This window comes from Natrix helvetica, assembly GCF_964273705.1.
Source record: "Natrix helvetica genome assembly, chromosome: 5".
Classification (NCBI taxonomy): Eukaryota; Metazoa; Chordata; class Lepidosauria; order Squamata; family Natricidae; genus Natrix; species Natrix helvetica.
The window spans coordinates 27,940,582-27,958,996 of NC_138551.1; the positions used below are offsets into that span (position 1 = coordinate 27,940,582).

An 18,415-nucleotide genomic window follows, 5' to 3' on the forward strand; every position below is an offset into this window, starting at 1 on the left:
TTGACATATATATGTCAAGTTAAAGATATATAGGCAAAAGGGGCTGAAGCATTTTTCTACAGTCCAGAACAAGATCGTATATGGAAGTGGCTAAAGCAGCTTCACTGAACTATAAGAAGGAAGATGAGGTACAGCATAATCAGGTATGCAACATTCTGATATTATAGCCACTCTCAATGAAAGTACTTTTAGCCTATATATAGATACGCTGAATATAATGCACAGTCCTCTAACTTAGCTGTGCTGTGGATTGACATTTGCATTTCATTATCTGCTCCTTTCAACAGTGATTAAATTAAACATGAAAAAATTCTAACTGTTTGTGGTTTGAGAAGGGAACCAATATATTTTCTGTTTTTTTATTTATTTTGCATTGTATTATGACATGCAATCCTACTTCTTGGCTTGGATTTAATGATCAACAGCATAAAACTCTCTTCTAAAAGATATTATTATCTGATGGAATAAAGGGAATCACACACCATAATGTTTTTTTTTATGGGGCTGATTTTATTGGTTGCTGTGAGTTGCTTATGGTCTCTGTGAATGATAGGAGACCATGTAAGTTATTTCGATAAATAAATAAACATGTTCCTTTATAGATGTCCTTTTTTTCCTGAAATATAACATTTTGAATGGAAGCAAAATAAGATTCGACATAAGAAGTGAATGAATTGTGCATTCAAAATTGTCTAATTTTTTCCTTATTTTATTTTCTCTTATTTTGAAGCCTATCCTGACATACAGGGTGTATCTCAGATTCTAATCAAACATGATGTTCAAATACATGCAATCAAGTTATAACTACACTTAAAAGCACATTTTAGGTCAGATGGAAACCAGAGTTGAAAGATAGCTTCAACTTTCTTCATTGGTTGGTTCTTTTCTGCAGATTACTAAGTGCCTATGTGGGATTGAAGCCCAAAAAAATTTGATCAGTGTGGTTTTTTTTTTTTAAAAAAAAGTTGATTGAATCCAATTTCTCAGAACAAAATAGTGCTGTTTCCTATGCATTAAATTCTCTTCTAAACTGTCAGTCCTTGAATTAGTATTTTCAATTTTCCAAATTGATTTAATTTAATTTTTAATTTTCCAAAAATCACAATCGCAGCTTTTTAGCAGGATCCCATCTGGGTCAGTCACCCAGGCCAAGCTTTTGGACTCATGGTGGAGCCCATCCTCAGGGAACTTCTCTCTACCTGAATGTGTCACTCTAACAGAAAGAGGTTCTTGAAGATGGGCTCTGGCATGTCTAAAAGCTCAGAAGACTAAACATTTGGTCCAGGTGACTGACCCAGATGGGATCCTGCAACATTATCTTGGGACACATATATTTGCACTTATTCATGGTAGCTTTTTTGGTTATATTGACACTACAATTACTTTGAAATCCTGAAGCAGAATATTTTTTTGCAAAATTGGGAGGTGCCCATCCAGTATCAGAAACAGGAGTTCAATAATAGGATCCCACTGGAGGATAGATAGAGTTGGGGAGCCAGCCCAATCCAAAGAGCCCTGCATCTACTGTAAATCTAACCCTCCTTGAGGAGAGAAGCAACTTAGAACTGAGGAGAAACTTCCTGACAGTTAGAACAATTAATCAGTGGAACAGAAGTTGCCTCCAGAAGTTGTGAATGCCCCAACACTGGAAGTCTTTAAGAAGATGTCGGATAGCCATTTGTCTGAAACGGTATAGGGTTTCCTGCCTAGGCAGGGGGTTGGACTAGAAGACCTCCAAGGTCCCTTCCAACTCTACTATTGTATTTATATATATTTGGGCTCATAAAGGCATTACAGTAGATGCAGGGTACTTTGGATTGGGCTGGCTCCACAACTCTATCTATCCTCCAGTGGGAGCCTATAATTGAACTCCTGTTTCTGACACTGGATGAGTTACATGTGAATGGTTCATGCAAAACATTCTGCGGTAAAGACTATCCTTTCCTTTGAGTGATATGCCTGGGGTTATTTTTCAAAAAACAGTAGATGGGATCAGGACTAAAACTAAATTTGATTTAATTGACATTTAATGAAAATTATACTAAATTATTTTTTCCTGTTACTTTAAAAATATTAAGTTAATAAATATGTTTGGAAATGTTCAGGGGCCCTATGCAGGGACTAGAGATTATACATATCCAAATGGATGTATTAATCTAAAGCAGATGTTTTCAAACTCTAATACCAGAACATCATAACATGATATATGACTTTTCACAATGTATTATGGCTGGTAAAAATAATAATAATATATCATTTCCTAAAAGATAAGTAATTTTCATCAGCCTTTTTTTAAAAAGTTACTTTTATTAGCAGTAGAAATTTTCAGTAACAGAAAATAAACCACCCCGGAGTCACTTTTCAGGGTGAGATGGGTGATATATAAATTTAATAAATTAAAAAAGATATTGGACTTCATTAACATATGTATATCTATAGACTTTCCAAAGGCTATAAATATATTATATGCTTTGTCAAAATCATTAATCAATTGGAAACTGCCAATCAGAGCATTTCTGTGATTGTTGGATCATTTTTGGGATGGCTCACTCTATGGTTGGCCAACTTTCAAAATGCAGACTATATTTTCCTTTCCATTAAGCCTGTTCAAAATCCACCCATCCCACTGCGACCTTAGTCAGCAAAGAAGGAACAGACTTTGAATGACTTTCCTCCTATTTTCTCCCCACAAATACTGTATGCCATGAACCACAGTTCGAGAACCAACCTCAAACCCATCAGGAATACTTGCAAGTTGGAAGTGTTTATTTTGTATCTGTATTTATTTTGATAAACAATTTAAGAAAATAACTCCTTCTCATTTGTTCAGCTGAATCAGGGAGCATTCAGATAGGATAGAAAATGAAACACCATGCAGCTCGTTCATCTCCTCATGTTCCACCACAAAGTTTCAGAAGATGAGGGCTTAACCAGGGGTGAAATCAGCTTACCTTTGCTACCAGTTCGCAAATGTGAGCGGCCTTCTGTGCATGCGCAGATCATCAAAAATGGGACACAATGATGTCCGGGTGGGTGGGTGGAGCCTCCTGCCACTACTGCTGAACTGGATGGAACCAACTGAATAGCACGACTGGGCTTAACTAAGTTTGCCACCCTAGCTAAACTTCTCTGGGAACTGCTGAAGTAGATCTAAATAATATACAGTAGTAGTTCTCAACCTGTGGTCTGTGGATCCCTGGGAGTCTGGGATATCATCACGGGGAGGGGGCTGTGAGGACTTGAAGAAATGGGATGATTTAAATCTTGAGTTAAGGCTTAGGGGTGTTCAAAGGGGATCCATGGTGAAGAAATGGTTGAGAACTATTGGTATATTGTACTTAGGATTGCACTGCACTATAAGAGCATTTGCTGAAGATGTCCATGCTTGAAAAGGCTATTCAGCACTTCTGTTACAGAATTGGCAGGATTTGTATAGTTGAAGATACAATTACAAAAGAACAAGGGAAAAAAACAAAAACCTTCCCCCTATTTCTGATTTACAGTTATGTTTTGGTCCGTGGGAGAGAACTATGCAAGGCCTTCAGCTGCATTCCTTTCTTGTACACAAATACAAGCTTTTTGGGAGAAGGAAATACATAACTGGATAAAATAAAATAAAATAAACTTTACAGTTTGTCCAGTTTATAGTTTGTCCACTATTACTTGCTTGACTTTGGTTTGTGAGTCTATTGTTAACAAATAGAAGATTGGACAATTGGTTCAAATACTGTGAAAGAGAAATTGCCAATTTCTCTTTCACAGTATTTTGAAGCAGAAATCTTCAATATCCAAGAAGTAATTTCAGCAGAGAAATGCAACGTACACCTCTGATTTCAGCACAAATCAGTGTGTTGTATCTAATACTGACCAACAAGGCAAACTACAACAGGGTCAGGGTATTCTACCTCTTCCCAAAGGGGTTGATAGCTTTTCTTTTCCTAATATCCCATTGTCTTTTGCTCTCACAAGAGAACTAAACTTACAGCTGGCTTTTGAAATTAAACCAAGGGCTGGATGATCATGCTAAAACTACAAATTATTCATTTCTACAACTTCATTTGCTTTAGTAAAAATGTATTTATTTCATTTACTTTCCTTTTTATTTGACTGGATGAAAGGGATTTTTTTTAATCAGCATGTACATACAGGGTTTATGTGCCAGCCTAAGCCCAGCAACATTCAGACCATTTTTTATCTATGAAAAACGTAATACCCCTCAAAAAAACCCAGACATAAATTTTAATCCCTGCATGAGGAAGATGGCAAAGTGCCATCAAATCAATGCTGACTCTTGGCAAGGACATTTATAGATTTTCTCCATGATGATCTAACTAGGTCTTTGAATCTTTCAGTGGTGCACCAGTCGCCACTGTAACTAAGGTCATCTATCTTGTGGTTGGTCATCATCTTCTTCCCTTCCCTTCCACCTTTCCCATCAATAGAACCAGGAGTGGGTTGCTTCCGGTTTGTTGCAGAAAAAATGCATGCACGCATTTGCACCTAAAATGCATGCAACGTTAGAAAAAAATACATTTTTGCAATGAAGATTGTTCTGCGCATGCACAGGACTGAAAATCAAGATGCTGCCATCGCTGATAGAACCGGTTCGGAGGGATGCAGGCTGAGTTACTACCTACTCGTCGGAACCAGTAGGAACCCAACTCTGAATAGAACCCTTTCCAGAGATCTGGGTCCTTTGCGTAATGTACATGAAGGTTGATATGAGTGCTAACTATATTAGAGCAGTATTTCAAAGTAACATATCAACGTTCAATTGTAGATTTTAAGCCCATTAGAAAAGTCGGTAACACCAGTGGAGGAATATTTAAAGAACATAGATGACACGGGAATTCTTCATGCGTAACCAAAGCTAGAAAACTTGATAAGGAGAAGGATCAGTAGCTCCATCTTAAAAATAATGGTGGCTAGTCTCTTTCTGCCACAATTTCCCTCTTGCGCAACTAATAAGCTGCTCTAATTAGAAGTTTTTCACTAGTCTGATTGCAGAAAGAGGCTTCGAAGTGAATGGCTACATTTCATCTTTTGAAAGAAAAACTGTGCTGTTATCAGCAAGGAAATAAAGTTTTATTTCTGTTTTACACTGGTGATAGAACACAATCTCTGGTGGCTTGAAAATGAGACAATTTTTTGTGCCTTAGTGGGAGAACAAACCCATAATAACAGTCAGGATGTCCACTCAGCCAATACCAGAGTAAGGGTGAAATTAAACGCTATGAAAAGAACATTTGTGTTTCTGTAATGTCTTTGGCAAATGAAGTGCGGTGGGTGGCAAATAGGGAAAAAGGTTTGTTTGGAAATACCACTTTGGTTGTTGCCAAATAAACTCTGTCCAGATATGCTAAACAAATAGCCCATTTCCGGAAAAATTGTCCACTTTGTTGTCTTTTCTCTTCTTTTGGTTTTTCAAATTCATATTTTTAAAAGCTAAAACCTTTTCAGATTGATTTATGTAATGCATTTTAGTTATTATTCTCTGATTTATAAATTTGGTATAGTGATGGGTTGTTAGCTATTATTATAATTTTCATTGTACATTTGCTGTTTATGTATCATATTTATATCTCATGTCTGGGGTTCAAAACAACATCAATCAGGGGTCTTCCTTCACTTAATCTTCCAAATAACAGCACCCAATGAAGTAGATTAAACTGTAACTAATCTCAGATTTTAATGTAATTTAGATCTTCTCAATAAAATCTTATATACATTGATTCTGTAAAGTTATTTCTTATCATTATTGTTAATCTCTAAGGTAACATTGGTGTTTTGTGGTGAATAAATTTTCTGCAATTGAATACACAAATAAGTAAAAGAAAGGGGATAATTATAAATAAGAAACAGGGAAACGTTAATAAGAATATCCCAGTTCCATTTTTTGCACAAAGTAAAGCATGCATCAAGTAAGTTAAAAAATGGGTAAAACTGTTATCTAAAACTGATCCTGCTGAGACATTTTGGAGAACATAAAAGAAGGATTAATGGGGAAGCAAGAATACTGAGTATTTCATCCACTAATAATGCCTTCAAAATATTTTAAGTGATTATATTGATTATAATATTTTTTCCTGAGAAAATCCAAACAAGTGCTAAGTGTTATGCATTATTTATTGCTGTGCATTATTTTCAGTTTGGAAAGAAGTTTACATGAGTGAAATTTTTCTGGGTTTGAAATTTCATTCAAAAGTCCTAGAACATTCTGCATGTCTTGATTTATGATATCAACTTGTGTGAATGTGCCATATTTCATTATACAAGGGTCTCTTCATTGATCTACAGCAGTCAAACTTCCAGCCCCTGGGCTGGATGCATCACGCTACACCCAGTTTAGTGAAGCGGGGAAAAGTCCTGATATGTCACATGACACTGCATTGACAACATAAGTTTGACACCCCTGGTCTACAGCTTCTATGGTTTTCCAGTTTTCCATTAAATCCCTCAGCAATCACATGCTGTGTCATCTCCAAATCACATAAACTGAAATAAATGTGAAGTAAATGCTTAATCATACTGAGAATAGTAGAAAAGTAGTAATAGGAAAAAAATGTGTAATTAATTTCAAGCTAGAATTGCACAGCATTAATTTTTTAAAGTTTGATTTAAATCCTACCTTCGTACTCGGTCAGTAGGCATTCAAAGCAGTCTGAAAGAAAATTATTTTGCTCAAAGATTTTAGGAGAAGGTCCAAAGTTATGCTAAAGCTACAGTATTTTCATGTTATCTTAGGAAGACACATTTACTGAAACAATATCTCCTAATTATACCCAAAACAGATTTTATTTGCATACTTTCATTTAAAAAAAATAGCAATAAATCCAGACTAAAAATTAGTCATTGGGTAACAAAAAATGCACTAATCACTATGCTTCTTAATTAAGCATATGTAGATCAGTCTCTTTGCTTGATGAAAAGGCTCCATCAGTTTCAACATAATATATTTCCAAACTTTGTATATGAAGGTTTCATTAGCCAAAGAAAACAGAGTGTAAAAAAGTCAGCATCCAATCTTTAAAGCAATTTGAGAAGCTACTGTCATAGAATCACAGGTCTGGAAAGGACCTTGGAGGTCTTCTATTTAGAGGTCTTCTACCCAAGGCAGGCAGTCTTATTGCATGGCTGTCCAATCTTTCCTTGAACACCTTTGTCTGATATCTGTTAAATAGAATCTTTGATGACGTGGACTTTTTTATTACTATATTGAGTAGCAAAATTTCATTGGAAGACTTCAGAATGAAGATTGAAACAACTCAGAAACAGATTTGAATCAGCTCAGTGGTTCCAGTATCTTCTGGCTACTAAAACCATATATGTAGAATAATTATGTATTCTCTCTTTCCCTAGGCACAAATCCCATGTGCTAGATTCAAAATCTCAGATATTTTCAGAAAGTCTTGTGTAGCACAAAATAGAAGATTTCTTCTCTATTTACCCTTCCTACTGAGCCATGGTGACACAGTGGATAAAAAGCAGTACTGCAGGCTACTTCTGCTGACTGCTGTCTGCCTACAATTTGGCAGTTCAAATCTCACCAGGCTCAAGGTTGACTCAACCTTCCATCCTTTCAAGGTGGGTAAAATGAGGACCCAAATTGTTGGGGGCAAAATGCTGACTCTGTAAACTGCTTAGAGGGGGCTATAAAGCACTGTGAAGCAGTACATAAGTCTAAGTGCCATTGCTACTCACAACTTTTCCCAAGCTAACTCTACTATATGTTTTGCTTTAAGGACAGTGAAGAGATAGGTGATAATGGGATGAAACTTTTTTTAAAAACTGTGATTGATGCAAAGAATGTAATTTTCACCCACTGACTTATAGATCTTCTTTAAAATCTCAAAAGATTTTAGGAATAAAATATTAGCATCAAATATATATCAGATTTACCTTTTGTAACATAATTTTGTGTAAATTAGTTTCTAAATGACCTTAATTTCTTTAAAAGAACTTCCTGAATTTTATTTAAAAAGATACTCAATTTTTTTGTGCATAAGAATTTTGTTTTTGCCTCACAGCTACATTTGTTATTTCCACAATCCACAACTTAACATTATGGAATCTAGTTTGGCAAATTGTGATATCTATGAGTATATAATAAAGTCTTGTTTTTTTACCTGTTTCAGAATGGTACATCCACCTGAATCCTAAGAATCACTTAGCATCTCTAATTTCAGCTCTCATTCAATTGCTTTTAATTCAGTTCATTCAGTTTCATTGAATTTATGGCTGCTTCCAAACAACTGCTACATACTGGATCAGTTCTATGGATTTGTATGGAAAGGAGAGATGTGGCCTTTTACATATTGCACAAATATGCTTGACAATCTCTTTTTTTCTGTCTTCTCTCCATGATATTCTCTTAATTTCACCACATCTTATGAGTTATGAGACAAATGTATATTGTCCTTAGCTGTATTGGTATCAAAGTAGTATTTTACCATTATTCTAAGACTTTCCAAAGATAGCTTCAAGATGTTAGGCTCTGTCATCCATTACTTTGCAGCAAAGCTGAATAACTGGTATGATTTTTAAAAAGCTACAAGAGATGGACTAGGAATAGGGAATGGTGCCAGCAGATTTAGTGCCAGCATTGTTCTGCCAATTCAAGGATGGGTGAAAGCAGCGGGAAAGACCTAAATAGGTGCATTATAATGATATAATAATATGAACATGTGAATGCTCCTGATCAGAAGCTCCACATGAGCACTGAACAAATTGAAAAGAATGGAATTCTGAGGGACCCCACAACAAAATCACCAGTCAAATAGAAATATTTACTATCTCATTAGGACTCAGAAGTACATCATTGATCTCTTGATACTTCAAAACAAAGCTCAATTACTCACCCAGATGTAGAAGACTCATAGATACAGCGTGGTCACATTAGAATGTTCATTGTTAACCAGAATGAAGCTATATACAATTGTTGATTTTACCAACTGCCAATAAAAATGTGAATAGTTGTTCTGTAGTTAGATAGTACAATAACAATCAATAAATGACTTTTAAGCCTTTGAATTTTATTATTTACTTCGGGATGTAATAATGGAGACCGTTCCCATCGATCTTTACCAGGGTGTCCTGCATTACTTGTGTTGCCAAATGATATATCACATTAAACTTGAGGTTCACAATAAGAAAATAAGGGAAGCATTTAATTCCCCTCATGTCAATGCTTTATCTTTTAAAAATCTAAGAGCTAGAGCATAGTGCTAGGGAATGGCACAGAGAAAGAGTCTGAAGTTCAATTGGCTGAGAAATTACCTCAGAAAACTTATTTTCCTTCCTAGAAATAGTAGGTACATTCCTTTGGAATCCAAGATCTGAAAGTCATGTAGGGAGAATGTAATCAAATACTATGTGATTAATTAAGTGATGAAAGAAAAGGAATGTTGTTCCCAGAACTTAATTAAGCACAGCCCAAACTCATTTGGCAGGGCAGTGTTCCAAAAAACAAATTTTAGATAATAAAATCCTCTCGGATTTAAATAAAACTTTCTAAAAGGCAGAAATAGCTTATGGCCTATTTGAAGTCTATGATAATAACAATGATAGCATGGGTATTCCTGTTGCTATTAAAGTGGGTTCTGATGTTATCAAACTTAAAAATTCATCAATATTTAATCAGTTTAATCAACTAATATACTTACTCTTGACTTAATCACTTCATATATATTTGATATGGTTACTTTGGATCCAAACTCCATTTCTATGGTTTTGTGGAAATGATACTCAAGGCTAAAGAATCTGCTCAAAAGCTAATTCCAAAGCTGTAACAATTCATTCATAAGAAAATATGTTGAATGCATTTGCATAAAGGAAGAGTTCAGATCAAAGAACTTAATCAGCATTTGTCAAATCCAAAGTGTAGAGTAGGAATCAGGATTATGGAATGAAACTATATATGTTAGTTTTTGAAGTATCAGGAAACCATTTATGGGGATATTTTTATGCAGTTCACTAATGTAGGCATTTCTCTGGACAGTGTTTGTTTGTTTGTTTGTTTTATTGGATTTATATGCCGTTCTTCTCCCAAAGGACTCAGGGCGGCGCACAGCATTAAAAAACACATATTACAAAAGTTAAAAGGAAATTAGAAACAATCCAAAAAACAAACCCAATTAATATAGCACTAACATTTAAAAAATTAGATAAAATTAACAGGCCAGGCCGGCTTGCTGGAAAAGCCAACTTTTGGGGGTGCGTTGGAAGGACCGGAGGTCAGGGATTATGCGAAGCTCTGGGGGCAGCTCATTCCACAGGGAAGGCGCTCCCACAGAGAAGGCTCTCCCCCTGGGGGTTGCTAGCCGACACTGTTTGGCCGATGGCACCCTGAGGAGGCCAACCCTGTGGGATCGCACTGGACAGTGGGAGGCTACTGGTGGCAGTAGTTGGTCTCGCAGGTACCCTGGGCCTAAGCCATGGAGTGCTTTAAAGGTCATAATTAGTACCTTGAATCGTATCCAGAAAACAACCGGCAACCAGTGCAGGCCGCCTAAAAGGGGTGTAACATGGGAGCACCTAAGTACCCCCATGATAACCCATGCAGCCGCATTCTGGACCAGCTGAAGCCTCTGGGTGCTCTTCAAGGGCAGTCCCATGTAGAGAGTGTTGCAGTAGTCCAGGCGAGAAAGGACGAGGGCATGAGTGACTGTGCATAGAGCATCCTGATACAGGAAGGGGCACAACTGACGTACCAGGCGAACCTAGTAAAAGGCCCCCCTGGTGACGGCCATCAGGTGATCTTTGAAACTAAGCCGTGTGTCCAAGAGGACTCCCAGATTGTGGGCCCTCTCTGAGGGGGCTAAAATTTCTCCCCCTATCATCAAAGATGGAACAAGATGCACAAATTGGGATGACGGAAACCACAGCCACTCAGTCTTGGAGGGATTGAGTTTGAGCCTGTTCCTCCCCATCCAGATCCGCACAGCCTCCAGCCATCAGGACATCATGTTGAGGGCATCGTTTGGGTGGTTTGGGATAGAGATGAAACGTTGGGTATCATCAGCATATTGATGATACCATACCCCAAAACCACGGATGATCTCGCCCAGTGGTTTCATATATATGTTGAACAGGAGGGGTGAGAGAACTGACCCCTGGGGCACCCTACAAGTGACACGCCTCGGGGTCGATCCCTGCTCTCCAGTCAACACGAACTGTGACCGATCCGACAGGTAGGAGGAGAACCACCATAAAACGGTACCCCCCACTCCCAACCCCCCAAGTCGTCACAGTAGGATACCATGGTCGATGGTATCAAAAGCCGCCAAGAGGTCTAATTTCACCAGGACAGAGGATCAGCCCCTGTCCCGGGCCCGCCAGAGATCATCAACCAATGTGACCAATGCCGTCTCCATGCTATACCCGGGCCTGAAACCTGACTGAAACGGATCCAGGTAGACACCTTCATCCAGGTACTGGGGAAGCTGACGTGCTACCACACTCTTGACAACCTTTGCTACAAAGCGAACATTGGAGACCGGACGATAGTTGGCTAAAGAATCTGGGTCCAGGGAAGGCTTCTTAAGGAGGGGCCTCACCACCGCCTCCTTCAAGGCGGTGGGAAAGAACCCCTCTCTCAATGAAGTGTTGGTAATCGTCTGGAGCCAGCCTCGTGTCACCTCCCAGGAAGCCGAAACTAACCAAGAGGGACATGGGTCAGCACACAAGTGGCAGCACTGAGTCTCTCCATAATCCTGTCCATGCCCTCGGGGGTCACAGGGTCAAACTCATCCCAGATTGTCTCCACAAGATTCATCCCTGTTGACTTGCCCGAATCTACCCAGTCAGAGTCCAAGCCTGTCCGGATCTGAGCAATTTTATCCTGCAGATACTGAACAAATTCTTCAGCCCTACCCTGCAAGGGGTCTTCCCCAGTTCCTTGGTTAAGTAAGGAACGGGTCACCCTAAACAGGGAGGCTGGGCAGTTATCTGCGGACGCAATAAGAGCAGAAAAATGTTGCCATTTTGCTGCTTTTATCGCCACTAAGTAGGATTTAACATGAATTCTTACTAGTGTTCGATCAGATTTGGACTGGCTGGCCCTCCAACCACTATCTAGGCTTCTTTTCCGGCGTTTCATCTCCCGGAGCTCCTCGGTAAACCAGGGAGCCACCCGGGATCTACACTGGGTTAGAGGCCGCAAAGGCACAACGCAATCCAAGGCCCCAGTGGCTGCCCTATCCCAGGCTTCCAATAGGGCTTCGGTCGAGTTGTGAGCAAGTGATTCAGGAAAAGTCCCAAGCTCCATCAGGAACCTTTCAGGGTCCATCAGGCACCTGGGGCGGAACCATCTAGTTAGTTCCGCCTCCCTGCGCAAGGGGTAGCGGTATGGAAGTCAAGCCTGATGAGGAAATGATTAGACCATGACAAGGGTTGAATAGAAATATCCCCTAAATCTAGATCATTCATCCACTGCCCAGAGACAAAAATCAGGTCGAACGTGTGTCCCCTATTATGGGTGGGGTCTTGAATTAACTGAGTTAGCCATCATTCCATAGCCATCATGGAAGCCATGAACTCCTGAGCTGACTCGGATGTCTCGCCAATGGAAGGCAGATTGATGAAATCCCCCAGGATCATAAGCCTGGGGAAATCAACCGTCAATCCAGCTAATACATCTAGCAGCTCCGGCAGGGCCGATGAAATGTAGCAGGGAGACAGGTATGTAACAAAAAGGCCCACCTGAGCTCCAAGGTCCCACTTTACACAGAGGGACTCACACCCACCTATCTGAGACACAGTGACCTCCTGAGGTCTGAGACTTACCCTAATAACCACCGCCCCTCCCGCCCCTGCCCTGGGCTCTCAGCTGGTGAAACGCCAGAAGCCTGATGGGCATAGCTCACTAAGGGGAACACCCCCCTCATGGCCCAACCAGGTCTCTGTAATGCACGCCAGGTCCGCTCTACCCTCTTGTATGAGGTCATAAATGAGGGGAGCCTTATGTACCATGGACCTGGCGTTAAGCGACACCAGCCGGAGACCAGGGTCCTGTAATCCTGAGCACCCAGGGGTGCGAGAAGGGCAATGAGGGTCGGAATGCACGATCGCTCTTAAACAGCGAACCCGCGCAATTTGGCCCTCGGCCCCACCATATCTGCCTCTCCCACAAACAGTAGAGATGGTAACCCCCCCCAATGGAATGGCTTAATGTCTCCCACAGAATCCTGACCCTTCCCAGCACTCCCGACCCTTGCCCATTAGTTAGCTCTGGCCTGTGCCCTGGCAGACCCCACCCCAAACCTGTCTGAGCCATCTGAATCAATCCCCCCTGCCCCCCTTAAAATTTGATTTAAAAACCCCTGTAAAAAATCCCTAAGAAATCTCTTCTTCTCATGTCACCTCTCGGGATCCCAAGATCCGTCATTAAGGAAGTGTCTTGATAGGCAAGAAGGCCATCCCCGGGAAAGGGGGAGTTCCCGGAGGGAGTAAAATTCTGTCGCAGTATAACATAGAGGAGAGTGTGGCATCAACCAAACGGGATGACATCATGGGGAGATGGAATGAGGAGATGACATGTCCATGGGGGGGGGCAGCCAACAGTGTTCAAGTGGGTAGTGGGAAGCTTGTGTCCATCATAGAAATGGTCGGTGTTAAGGACAGTATGTAAGAGTAATGGCCAGCTGTCAAAATTGCAGCAGATGATAGATTGTGAGGTGGGGAAGCTGTCAGTGATGGCGGCGGTGAGCGGTGGCTGCTCTAACTTCAACGACTCCAACAGCCAAGCTCCGTCCATGCCAGCCAAGCTCATATCCGTCACCAGGGCCGCACTCCGTAGACCCAGTCCATAGTGTCACAGGAGGAGGGGCCAAATGGCCAAATGGCACAGTACGGTGGGCCAGGCAATGGCGGTGATACCGGAGGGGGCCACAATGAAGGACCCCCCCACTCCAACCGCAACCACGCCAACTACCGAAACCATCTTCTGTTGGCATCAATATACATGCCAGCTGCTTCAGCCACTCCCCACTGATCCAATCTGTCATGTCCATAAGCAAGGTGGAGGGGGGGGAGCAACCGGATAACACCACGGCATGGGGAGCGGGAGTGGCAGCTGCAGAGACCCCAGGCTGGGCATCCCGCTGCCGCCGACCACTCCCACGCCGGCTGCAGAGACCCCAGGCCAGGTGTCCCTATGACGATGACGACCACACCCACGCTGGCTGCAGAGACCCCAGGCCGGGCGTTCCACCGCAGCCGCTGACCACACCCATGCTGGCAGCCGCCGACGCTCTCCATTCTCCTTTCACCGCCAATCACCTCATTTCACTCACGACGTTCTGGCTACAAGGCAGGACATCGCAGCTCAAGGGTATCCCCGAGGTCCCAGGAAGTTCTCATAGCTGGACCTGGAACCAACGATGGGATAGGGTACCCCATGCAAGCCCCAAGAAGGACAATCATCTCCCCAAAGCTCTCCTCAAACGTGACAGGACACCATCTTGGGCATGCGCAGTTCCTGTGGAGGGTATCACAATATCTTGAATGAGCCCTGCATTCTTCCCTAATAAAACACTGAAAAAACCACTTCTAAGATTGTTAAGTCATGGTAGAGGAGAGAATGGGGCCAGCATTGAGCTCAGAAGCTAAGCAGATCTGAGTTTCTAATATTTGGGTGCAAGATAACCGGGGAAACTCTAGGTTCTAGCCTACAGTAGGAAATCAATCAATCAATCCTGATGATGATAATAGGAAACTACTTCCATACTGTTGTCAAGCAAACCCTTTGGATATGTTCACGTAATCATCTGAAACTGAGTCTGACTCAAAGGCAACTTTATTGTTTTAATGTCTTGCAAAGTTCATTTTTACTTTTCAGACCATTTAGATACTGAAACCTTCATTACATCTGCTTTATCATTTGTACGTCTTGAGCAAATAAAAACAAACTACGCCACATTCATGCTCAGCAGGACTGTTAATGGCATCCAAGAAAGTTCAAATGTTGTCTGAGCTTCAGGGGATCGGATATTATACGACATTTGCATTAAAACTCTTTCTTAGTGAGACTTTGGCATAATTCTTTCACTCATGCATTTCCCATTAATACAGCAAGACTCAAAGCAGATTTCTCAATGAGACATGACTGTTGGGTTGAAATTTTAGAAGCCAGATGTCCCTCAGAATTTAATTGCTATATTTCTGTCAACTGATTTGTGCAATTGTATGTATTTTGTAATAGCTAATACATTATTGGAAAGTCTCATAGGCTTTCCCCCTCAAATTCATACATTTTATATGGAACATTTATGCTCAAAATGAGCAGAAGTGGATTCCTACCCAGTTCAGACCGCTTCGGCCAAGTAGACAGTAACTCGGCCTGCCACGCCCCCGAACTGGTTTTATTGTCGTCAGCACCATCTTGAATTTTGGTTCTGCATATGCGCAGAACAATCTTCATTGCCAAAATGTATTTTTCCCCCTTTTCTGACATTGCGTGCATGCGCAGATCTTTTTAAGTGCAAATGCGCACGGGTCCATTTTTTGTGCGCCCAACCGGCAGTAATGCCAGCAGCAACCCACCCCTGAAAATGAGGCATTGCAATCAAATACAAATAAAATTATAAAATAAACATTAAAAAGGGCAGAAACATGTACCGAAGAGAGATAAAGAATGAACAGGAACAAAAACTAAGTCAACATACTTACAGCAGCCATAACAAGGGAGTTTATGAACAAAGGCCTAAGCGAAAAGAATTTCATTACCAGTTGATCAATGGACATTTCTCACTAAAGATTTTCCTATTCAGATATGGTAGAGAAGAACCTGCATTGATTGTCTATAATATAACTGTATTATATCCATTTCAATAGCAGTATCAATTTTCATATGTCTGATTCAATTCCAATGTTCAGTAATAAGGACCACTATAAATAAATATGTTAATAAGCAGAATTGATAGTATACATTGTAATCATGCATATAAAAGATCTGCATACTGTTCAAATTATTTGTTTATTATGTTGCATGTGTAGACATTTTACAATTAGCAGACTTTTAAAATGACTAGTGAAAAAATAAACATTTAGTTTTTCTCTTATTTATGGAGGATAAAATGAATGAAAATGAATGAATGGAAATAATGAAAATGAAACTCAGATTTTTGTAGCATTAAAATTATATTCTATTCTATCCTATCCTACACAAAAAGGCCAAAATATTGTTTATGCTTTATTTTTCTCAGCAACTGCCATAAGAAAGGAGTCTGCTTTCTTATGACAGAAAGAAAAATATAATTAAAACCCATTTTCCATTATACAAAACTACAAATATACAAACCTATAATTAAAAGGCAAGTGCTTCATATTGACACTTGTACTACCAAGTTGAAGACAGATTATAAAAGAGAATACATAAATAAAAACAAAAATTAGCCTCTATTCTCATAAATGATAAAGAACAATAAACACCATGAAATGGCTTTACAATGTCAAATATTAAATGTGTTTGCAGTCTTACCTGTAAATCATAGAAATAGAACCATAGGATTGGAAGAGACATTGGAAGTCTTCTCGTCCAACCACCAGCTCAAGTAGAAGACCCCATACCATACTGGATGTTTGGTGTCCAATCTCTTATCATAGAATATCAGAGTTAGAGAAGACCTTGGAGGTCTTCTAGTCCAACTCCCTGCTTAGGCAGGAGACCCTATACCATTTAAGATAGGTGGCTGTCCATTTTCTTAAAATCCTCCAGTGATGGAACAACCACAACTTCTGAATGTAAGCTGTTCCACTGGTTATTTGTTCTCACTGTCAGGAAATTTCTCCTTAGTTCTAGGTTGAATCTCTCTTTGATTAATTTCCATCCATTGTTCTTGCCTTGCCTTTGGATGCTTGGGAAAATAGGTTGACTCCCTCTTCTTTGTGGCAGCGCTTCAAATATTGAAACACTGCTATCATATCCTTTATAGAAATGTTTGACTGTTATCATAATCTGGTGGAAACATCTTCATCTTCAATATCCTATTTACATTAAAGCAATCTGATGTATTGGGTGTGGTGATGCCATTTAAAAAGATTCAGAAACTGCTATTCACTTCCCTCCCCTCCCCTCCAGAAAACAAGCATAGCTAATAGCATACGAGGTACTGGAATGTCCATGCTGTTCACGATTTGTGTTCTACTTTTCTTCATCTTGATCACTTGCACAGAATAGTTTTTAAGCTTTTGCAAATTTTCTTTCTTTACATTGCACACTTTCTTTTCAAAGGAGGAACAGTTAGTTTAACCATCTGAACTGGTTATTGCAAGTAGCAAATGCTACTTTACTTTCAAACTGCAAACGAAATATTGATTCGGAATGTAGAATGCAACCTACAATGAAATGTGCGGTAGAAAACAGATTTTAGGGGCCAACAAAGCAATGCATTTCCAACGCATTTTAAAAGATGTGTGTTTTTTTTTCATATCAAATAAATGTAGCATGTGAAGGATCTGGCCTCAGGCAGCAATTTTTGCTGCAGCAGTGCTTTTACAAGCCACATAAAGTGCTGTTAAGTGTATTTCTAATGCCATGATTCAGCTATTGTGATACTTCATGGATGATGAAGGAATAACTTTCAAGTTGTCACTATCATTAATGTAAGAAATGGAAGTTCTCAATGATGAGAAATGGAATCTCTCAATTATAACTTGTACAACTAATATGATGTTAGATTAAGTGAAGACACTTCTGCAAAAACATTTTTGAGAATAAGTGCTCATTCCCCCCAAAAAATAAAATATAGCTCTTTGTTGGTGAAAGAGGGGAAATTAATACTAATGATTTCAAAAATCAACGTTCTTATTTTGTTCAGTGAGATACAACTTGTATCTCACTTTTGTTCTCATTGTGGTTTCAGGGGGAAAAAGTTATGCCATTTTTGCAACTTCTGTATTTGTGGATTCATGAATAACATATTCCAGCGGATGCACTGAACCATAGAAATTCTGACATCACAAATGGAATTTAGGTGATAACGTCTGACTGTTGTTAAAAATAGACACAGAGTTGGCCAATTCCTTCACACTCTTTCCAACTTCAGAGCAGATCTGGCTAAACATTCAATTCTGCAGTGAACTGAGCTAAAGGTTTATGGGCTGGAAACAAGATAAGGACATTATCATGGAAACATAGAAAAAAGATGCCAAGACAAATCTGGCCTGTAGTTTGATGCAAGGAAAGGAAAGTCTCTCTCTTTCCTTCCCTTTCCCCCTTCCTTCCCTGCCTCCTTTTCCTCTCCTTCTGTCTTTCAATCTCCCTCTCTATTTCTCTCTCCTCTGCTTACTTCCTCATTCTTTTCTGAATCTTAGAGGGTATTCAGAAGCTATGGGCAGAAAACAAATTCATCAGTAAACTCAAGAATGCATCTTGGCAGCATCTGTGTACACATCAGCATTTTCTCTGTATGTATAT

The 18,415-nt window shown here is 39.9% G+C and overlaps 1 long non-coding RNA gene across 1 annotated transcript; it reads right to left on the reverse strand.

Moving 5' to 3' along the window:
* Positions 1-525: 525 nt before the first annotated feature.
* On the reverse strand, positions 526-16,689 carry LOC309393547. The gene is made up of 3 exons (XR_014175605.1): positions 16,478-16,689; positions 15,667-15,759; positions 526-904 (listed from the first exon to the last, which is right to left on the reverse strand). It is a non-coding gene; the product is annotated as an uncharacterized lncRNA (long non-coding RNA).
* Between the last annotated feature and the right edge of the window lie 1,726 nt (positions 16,690-18,415).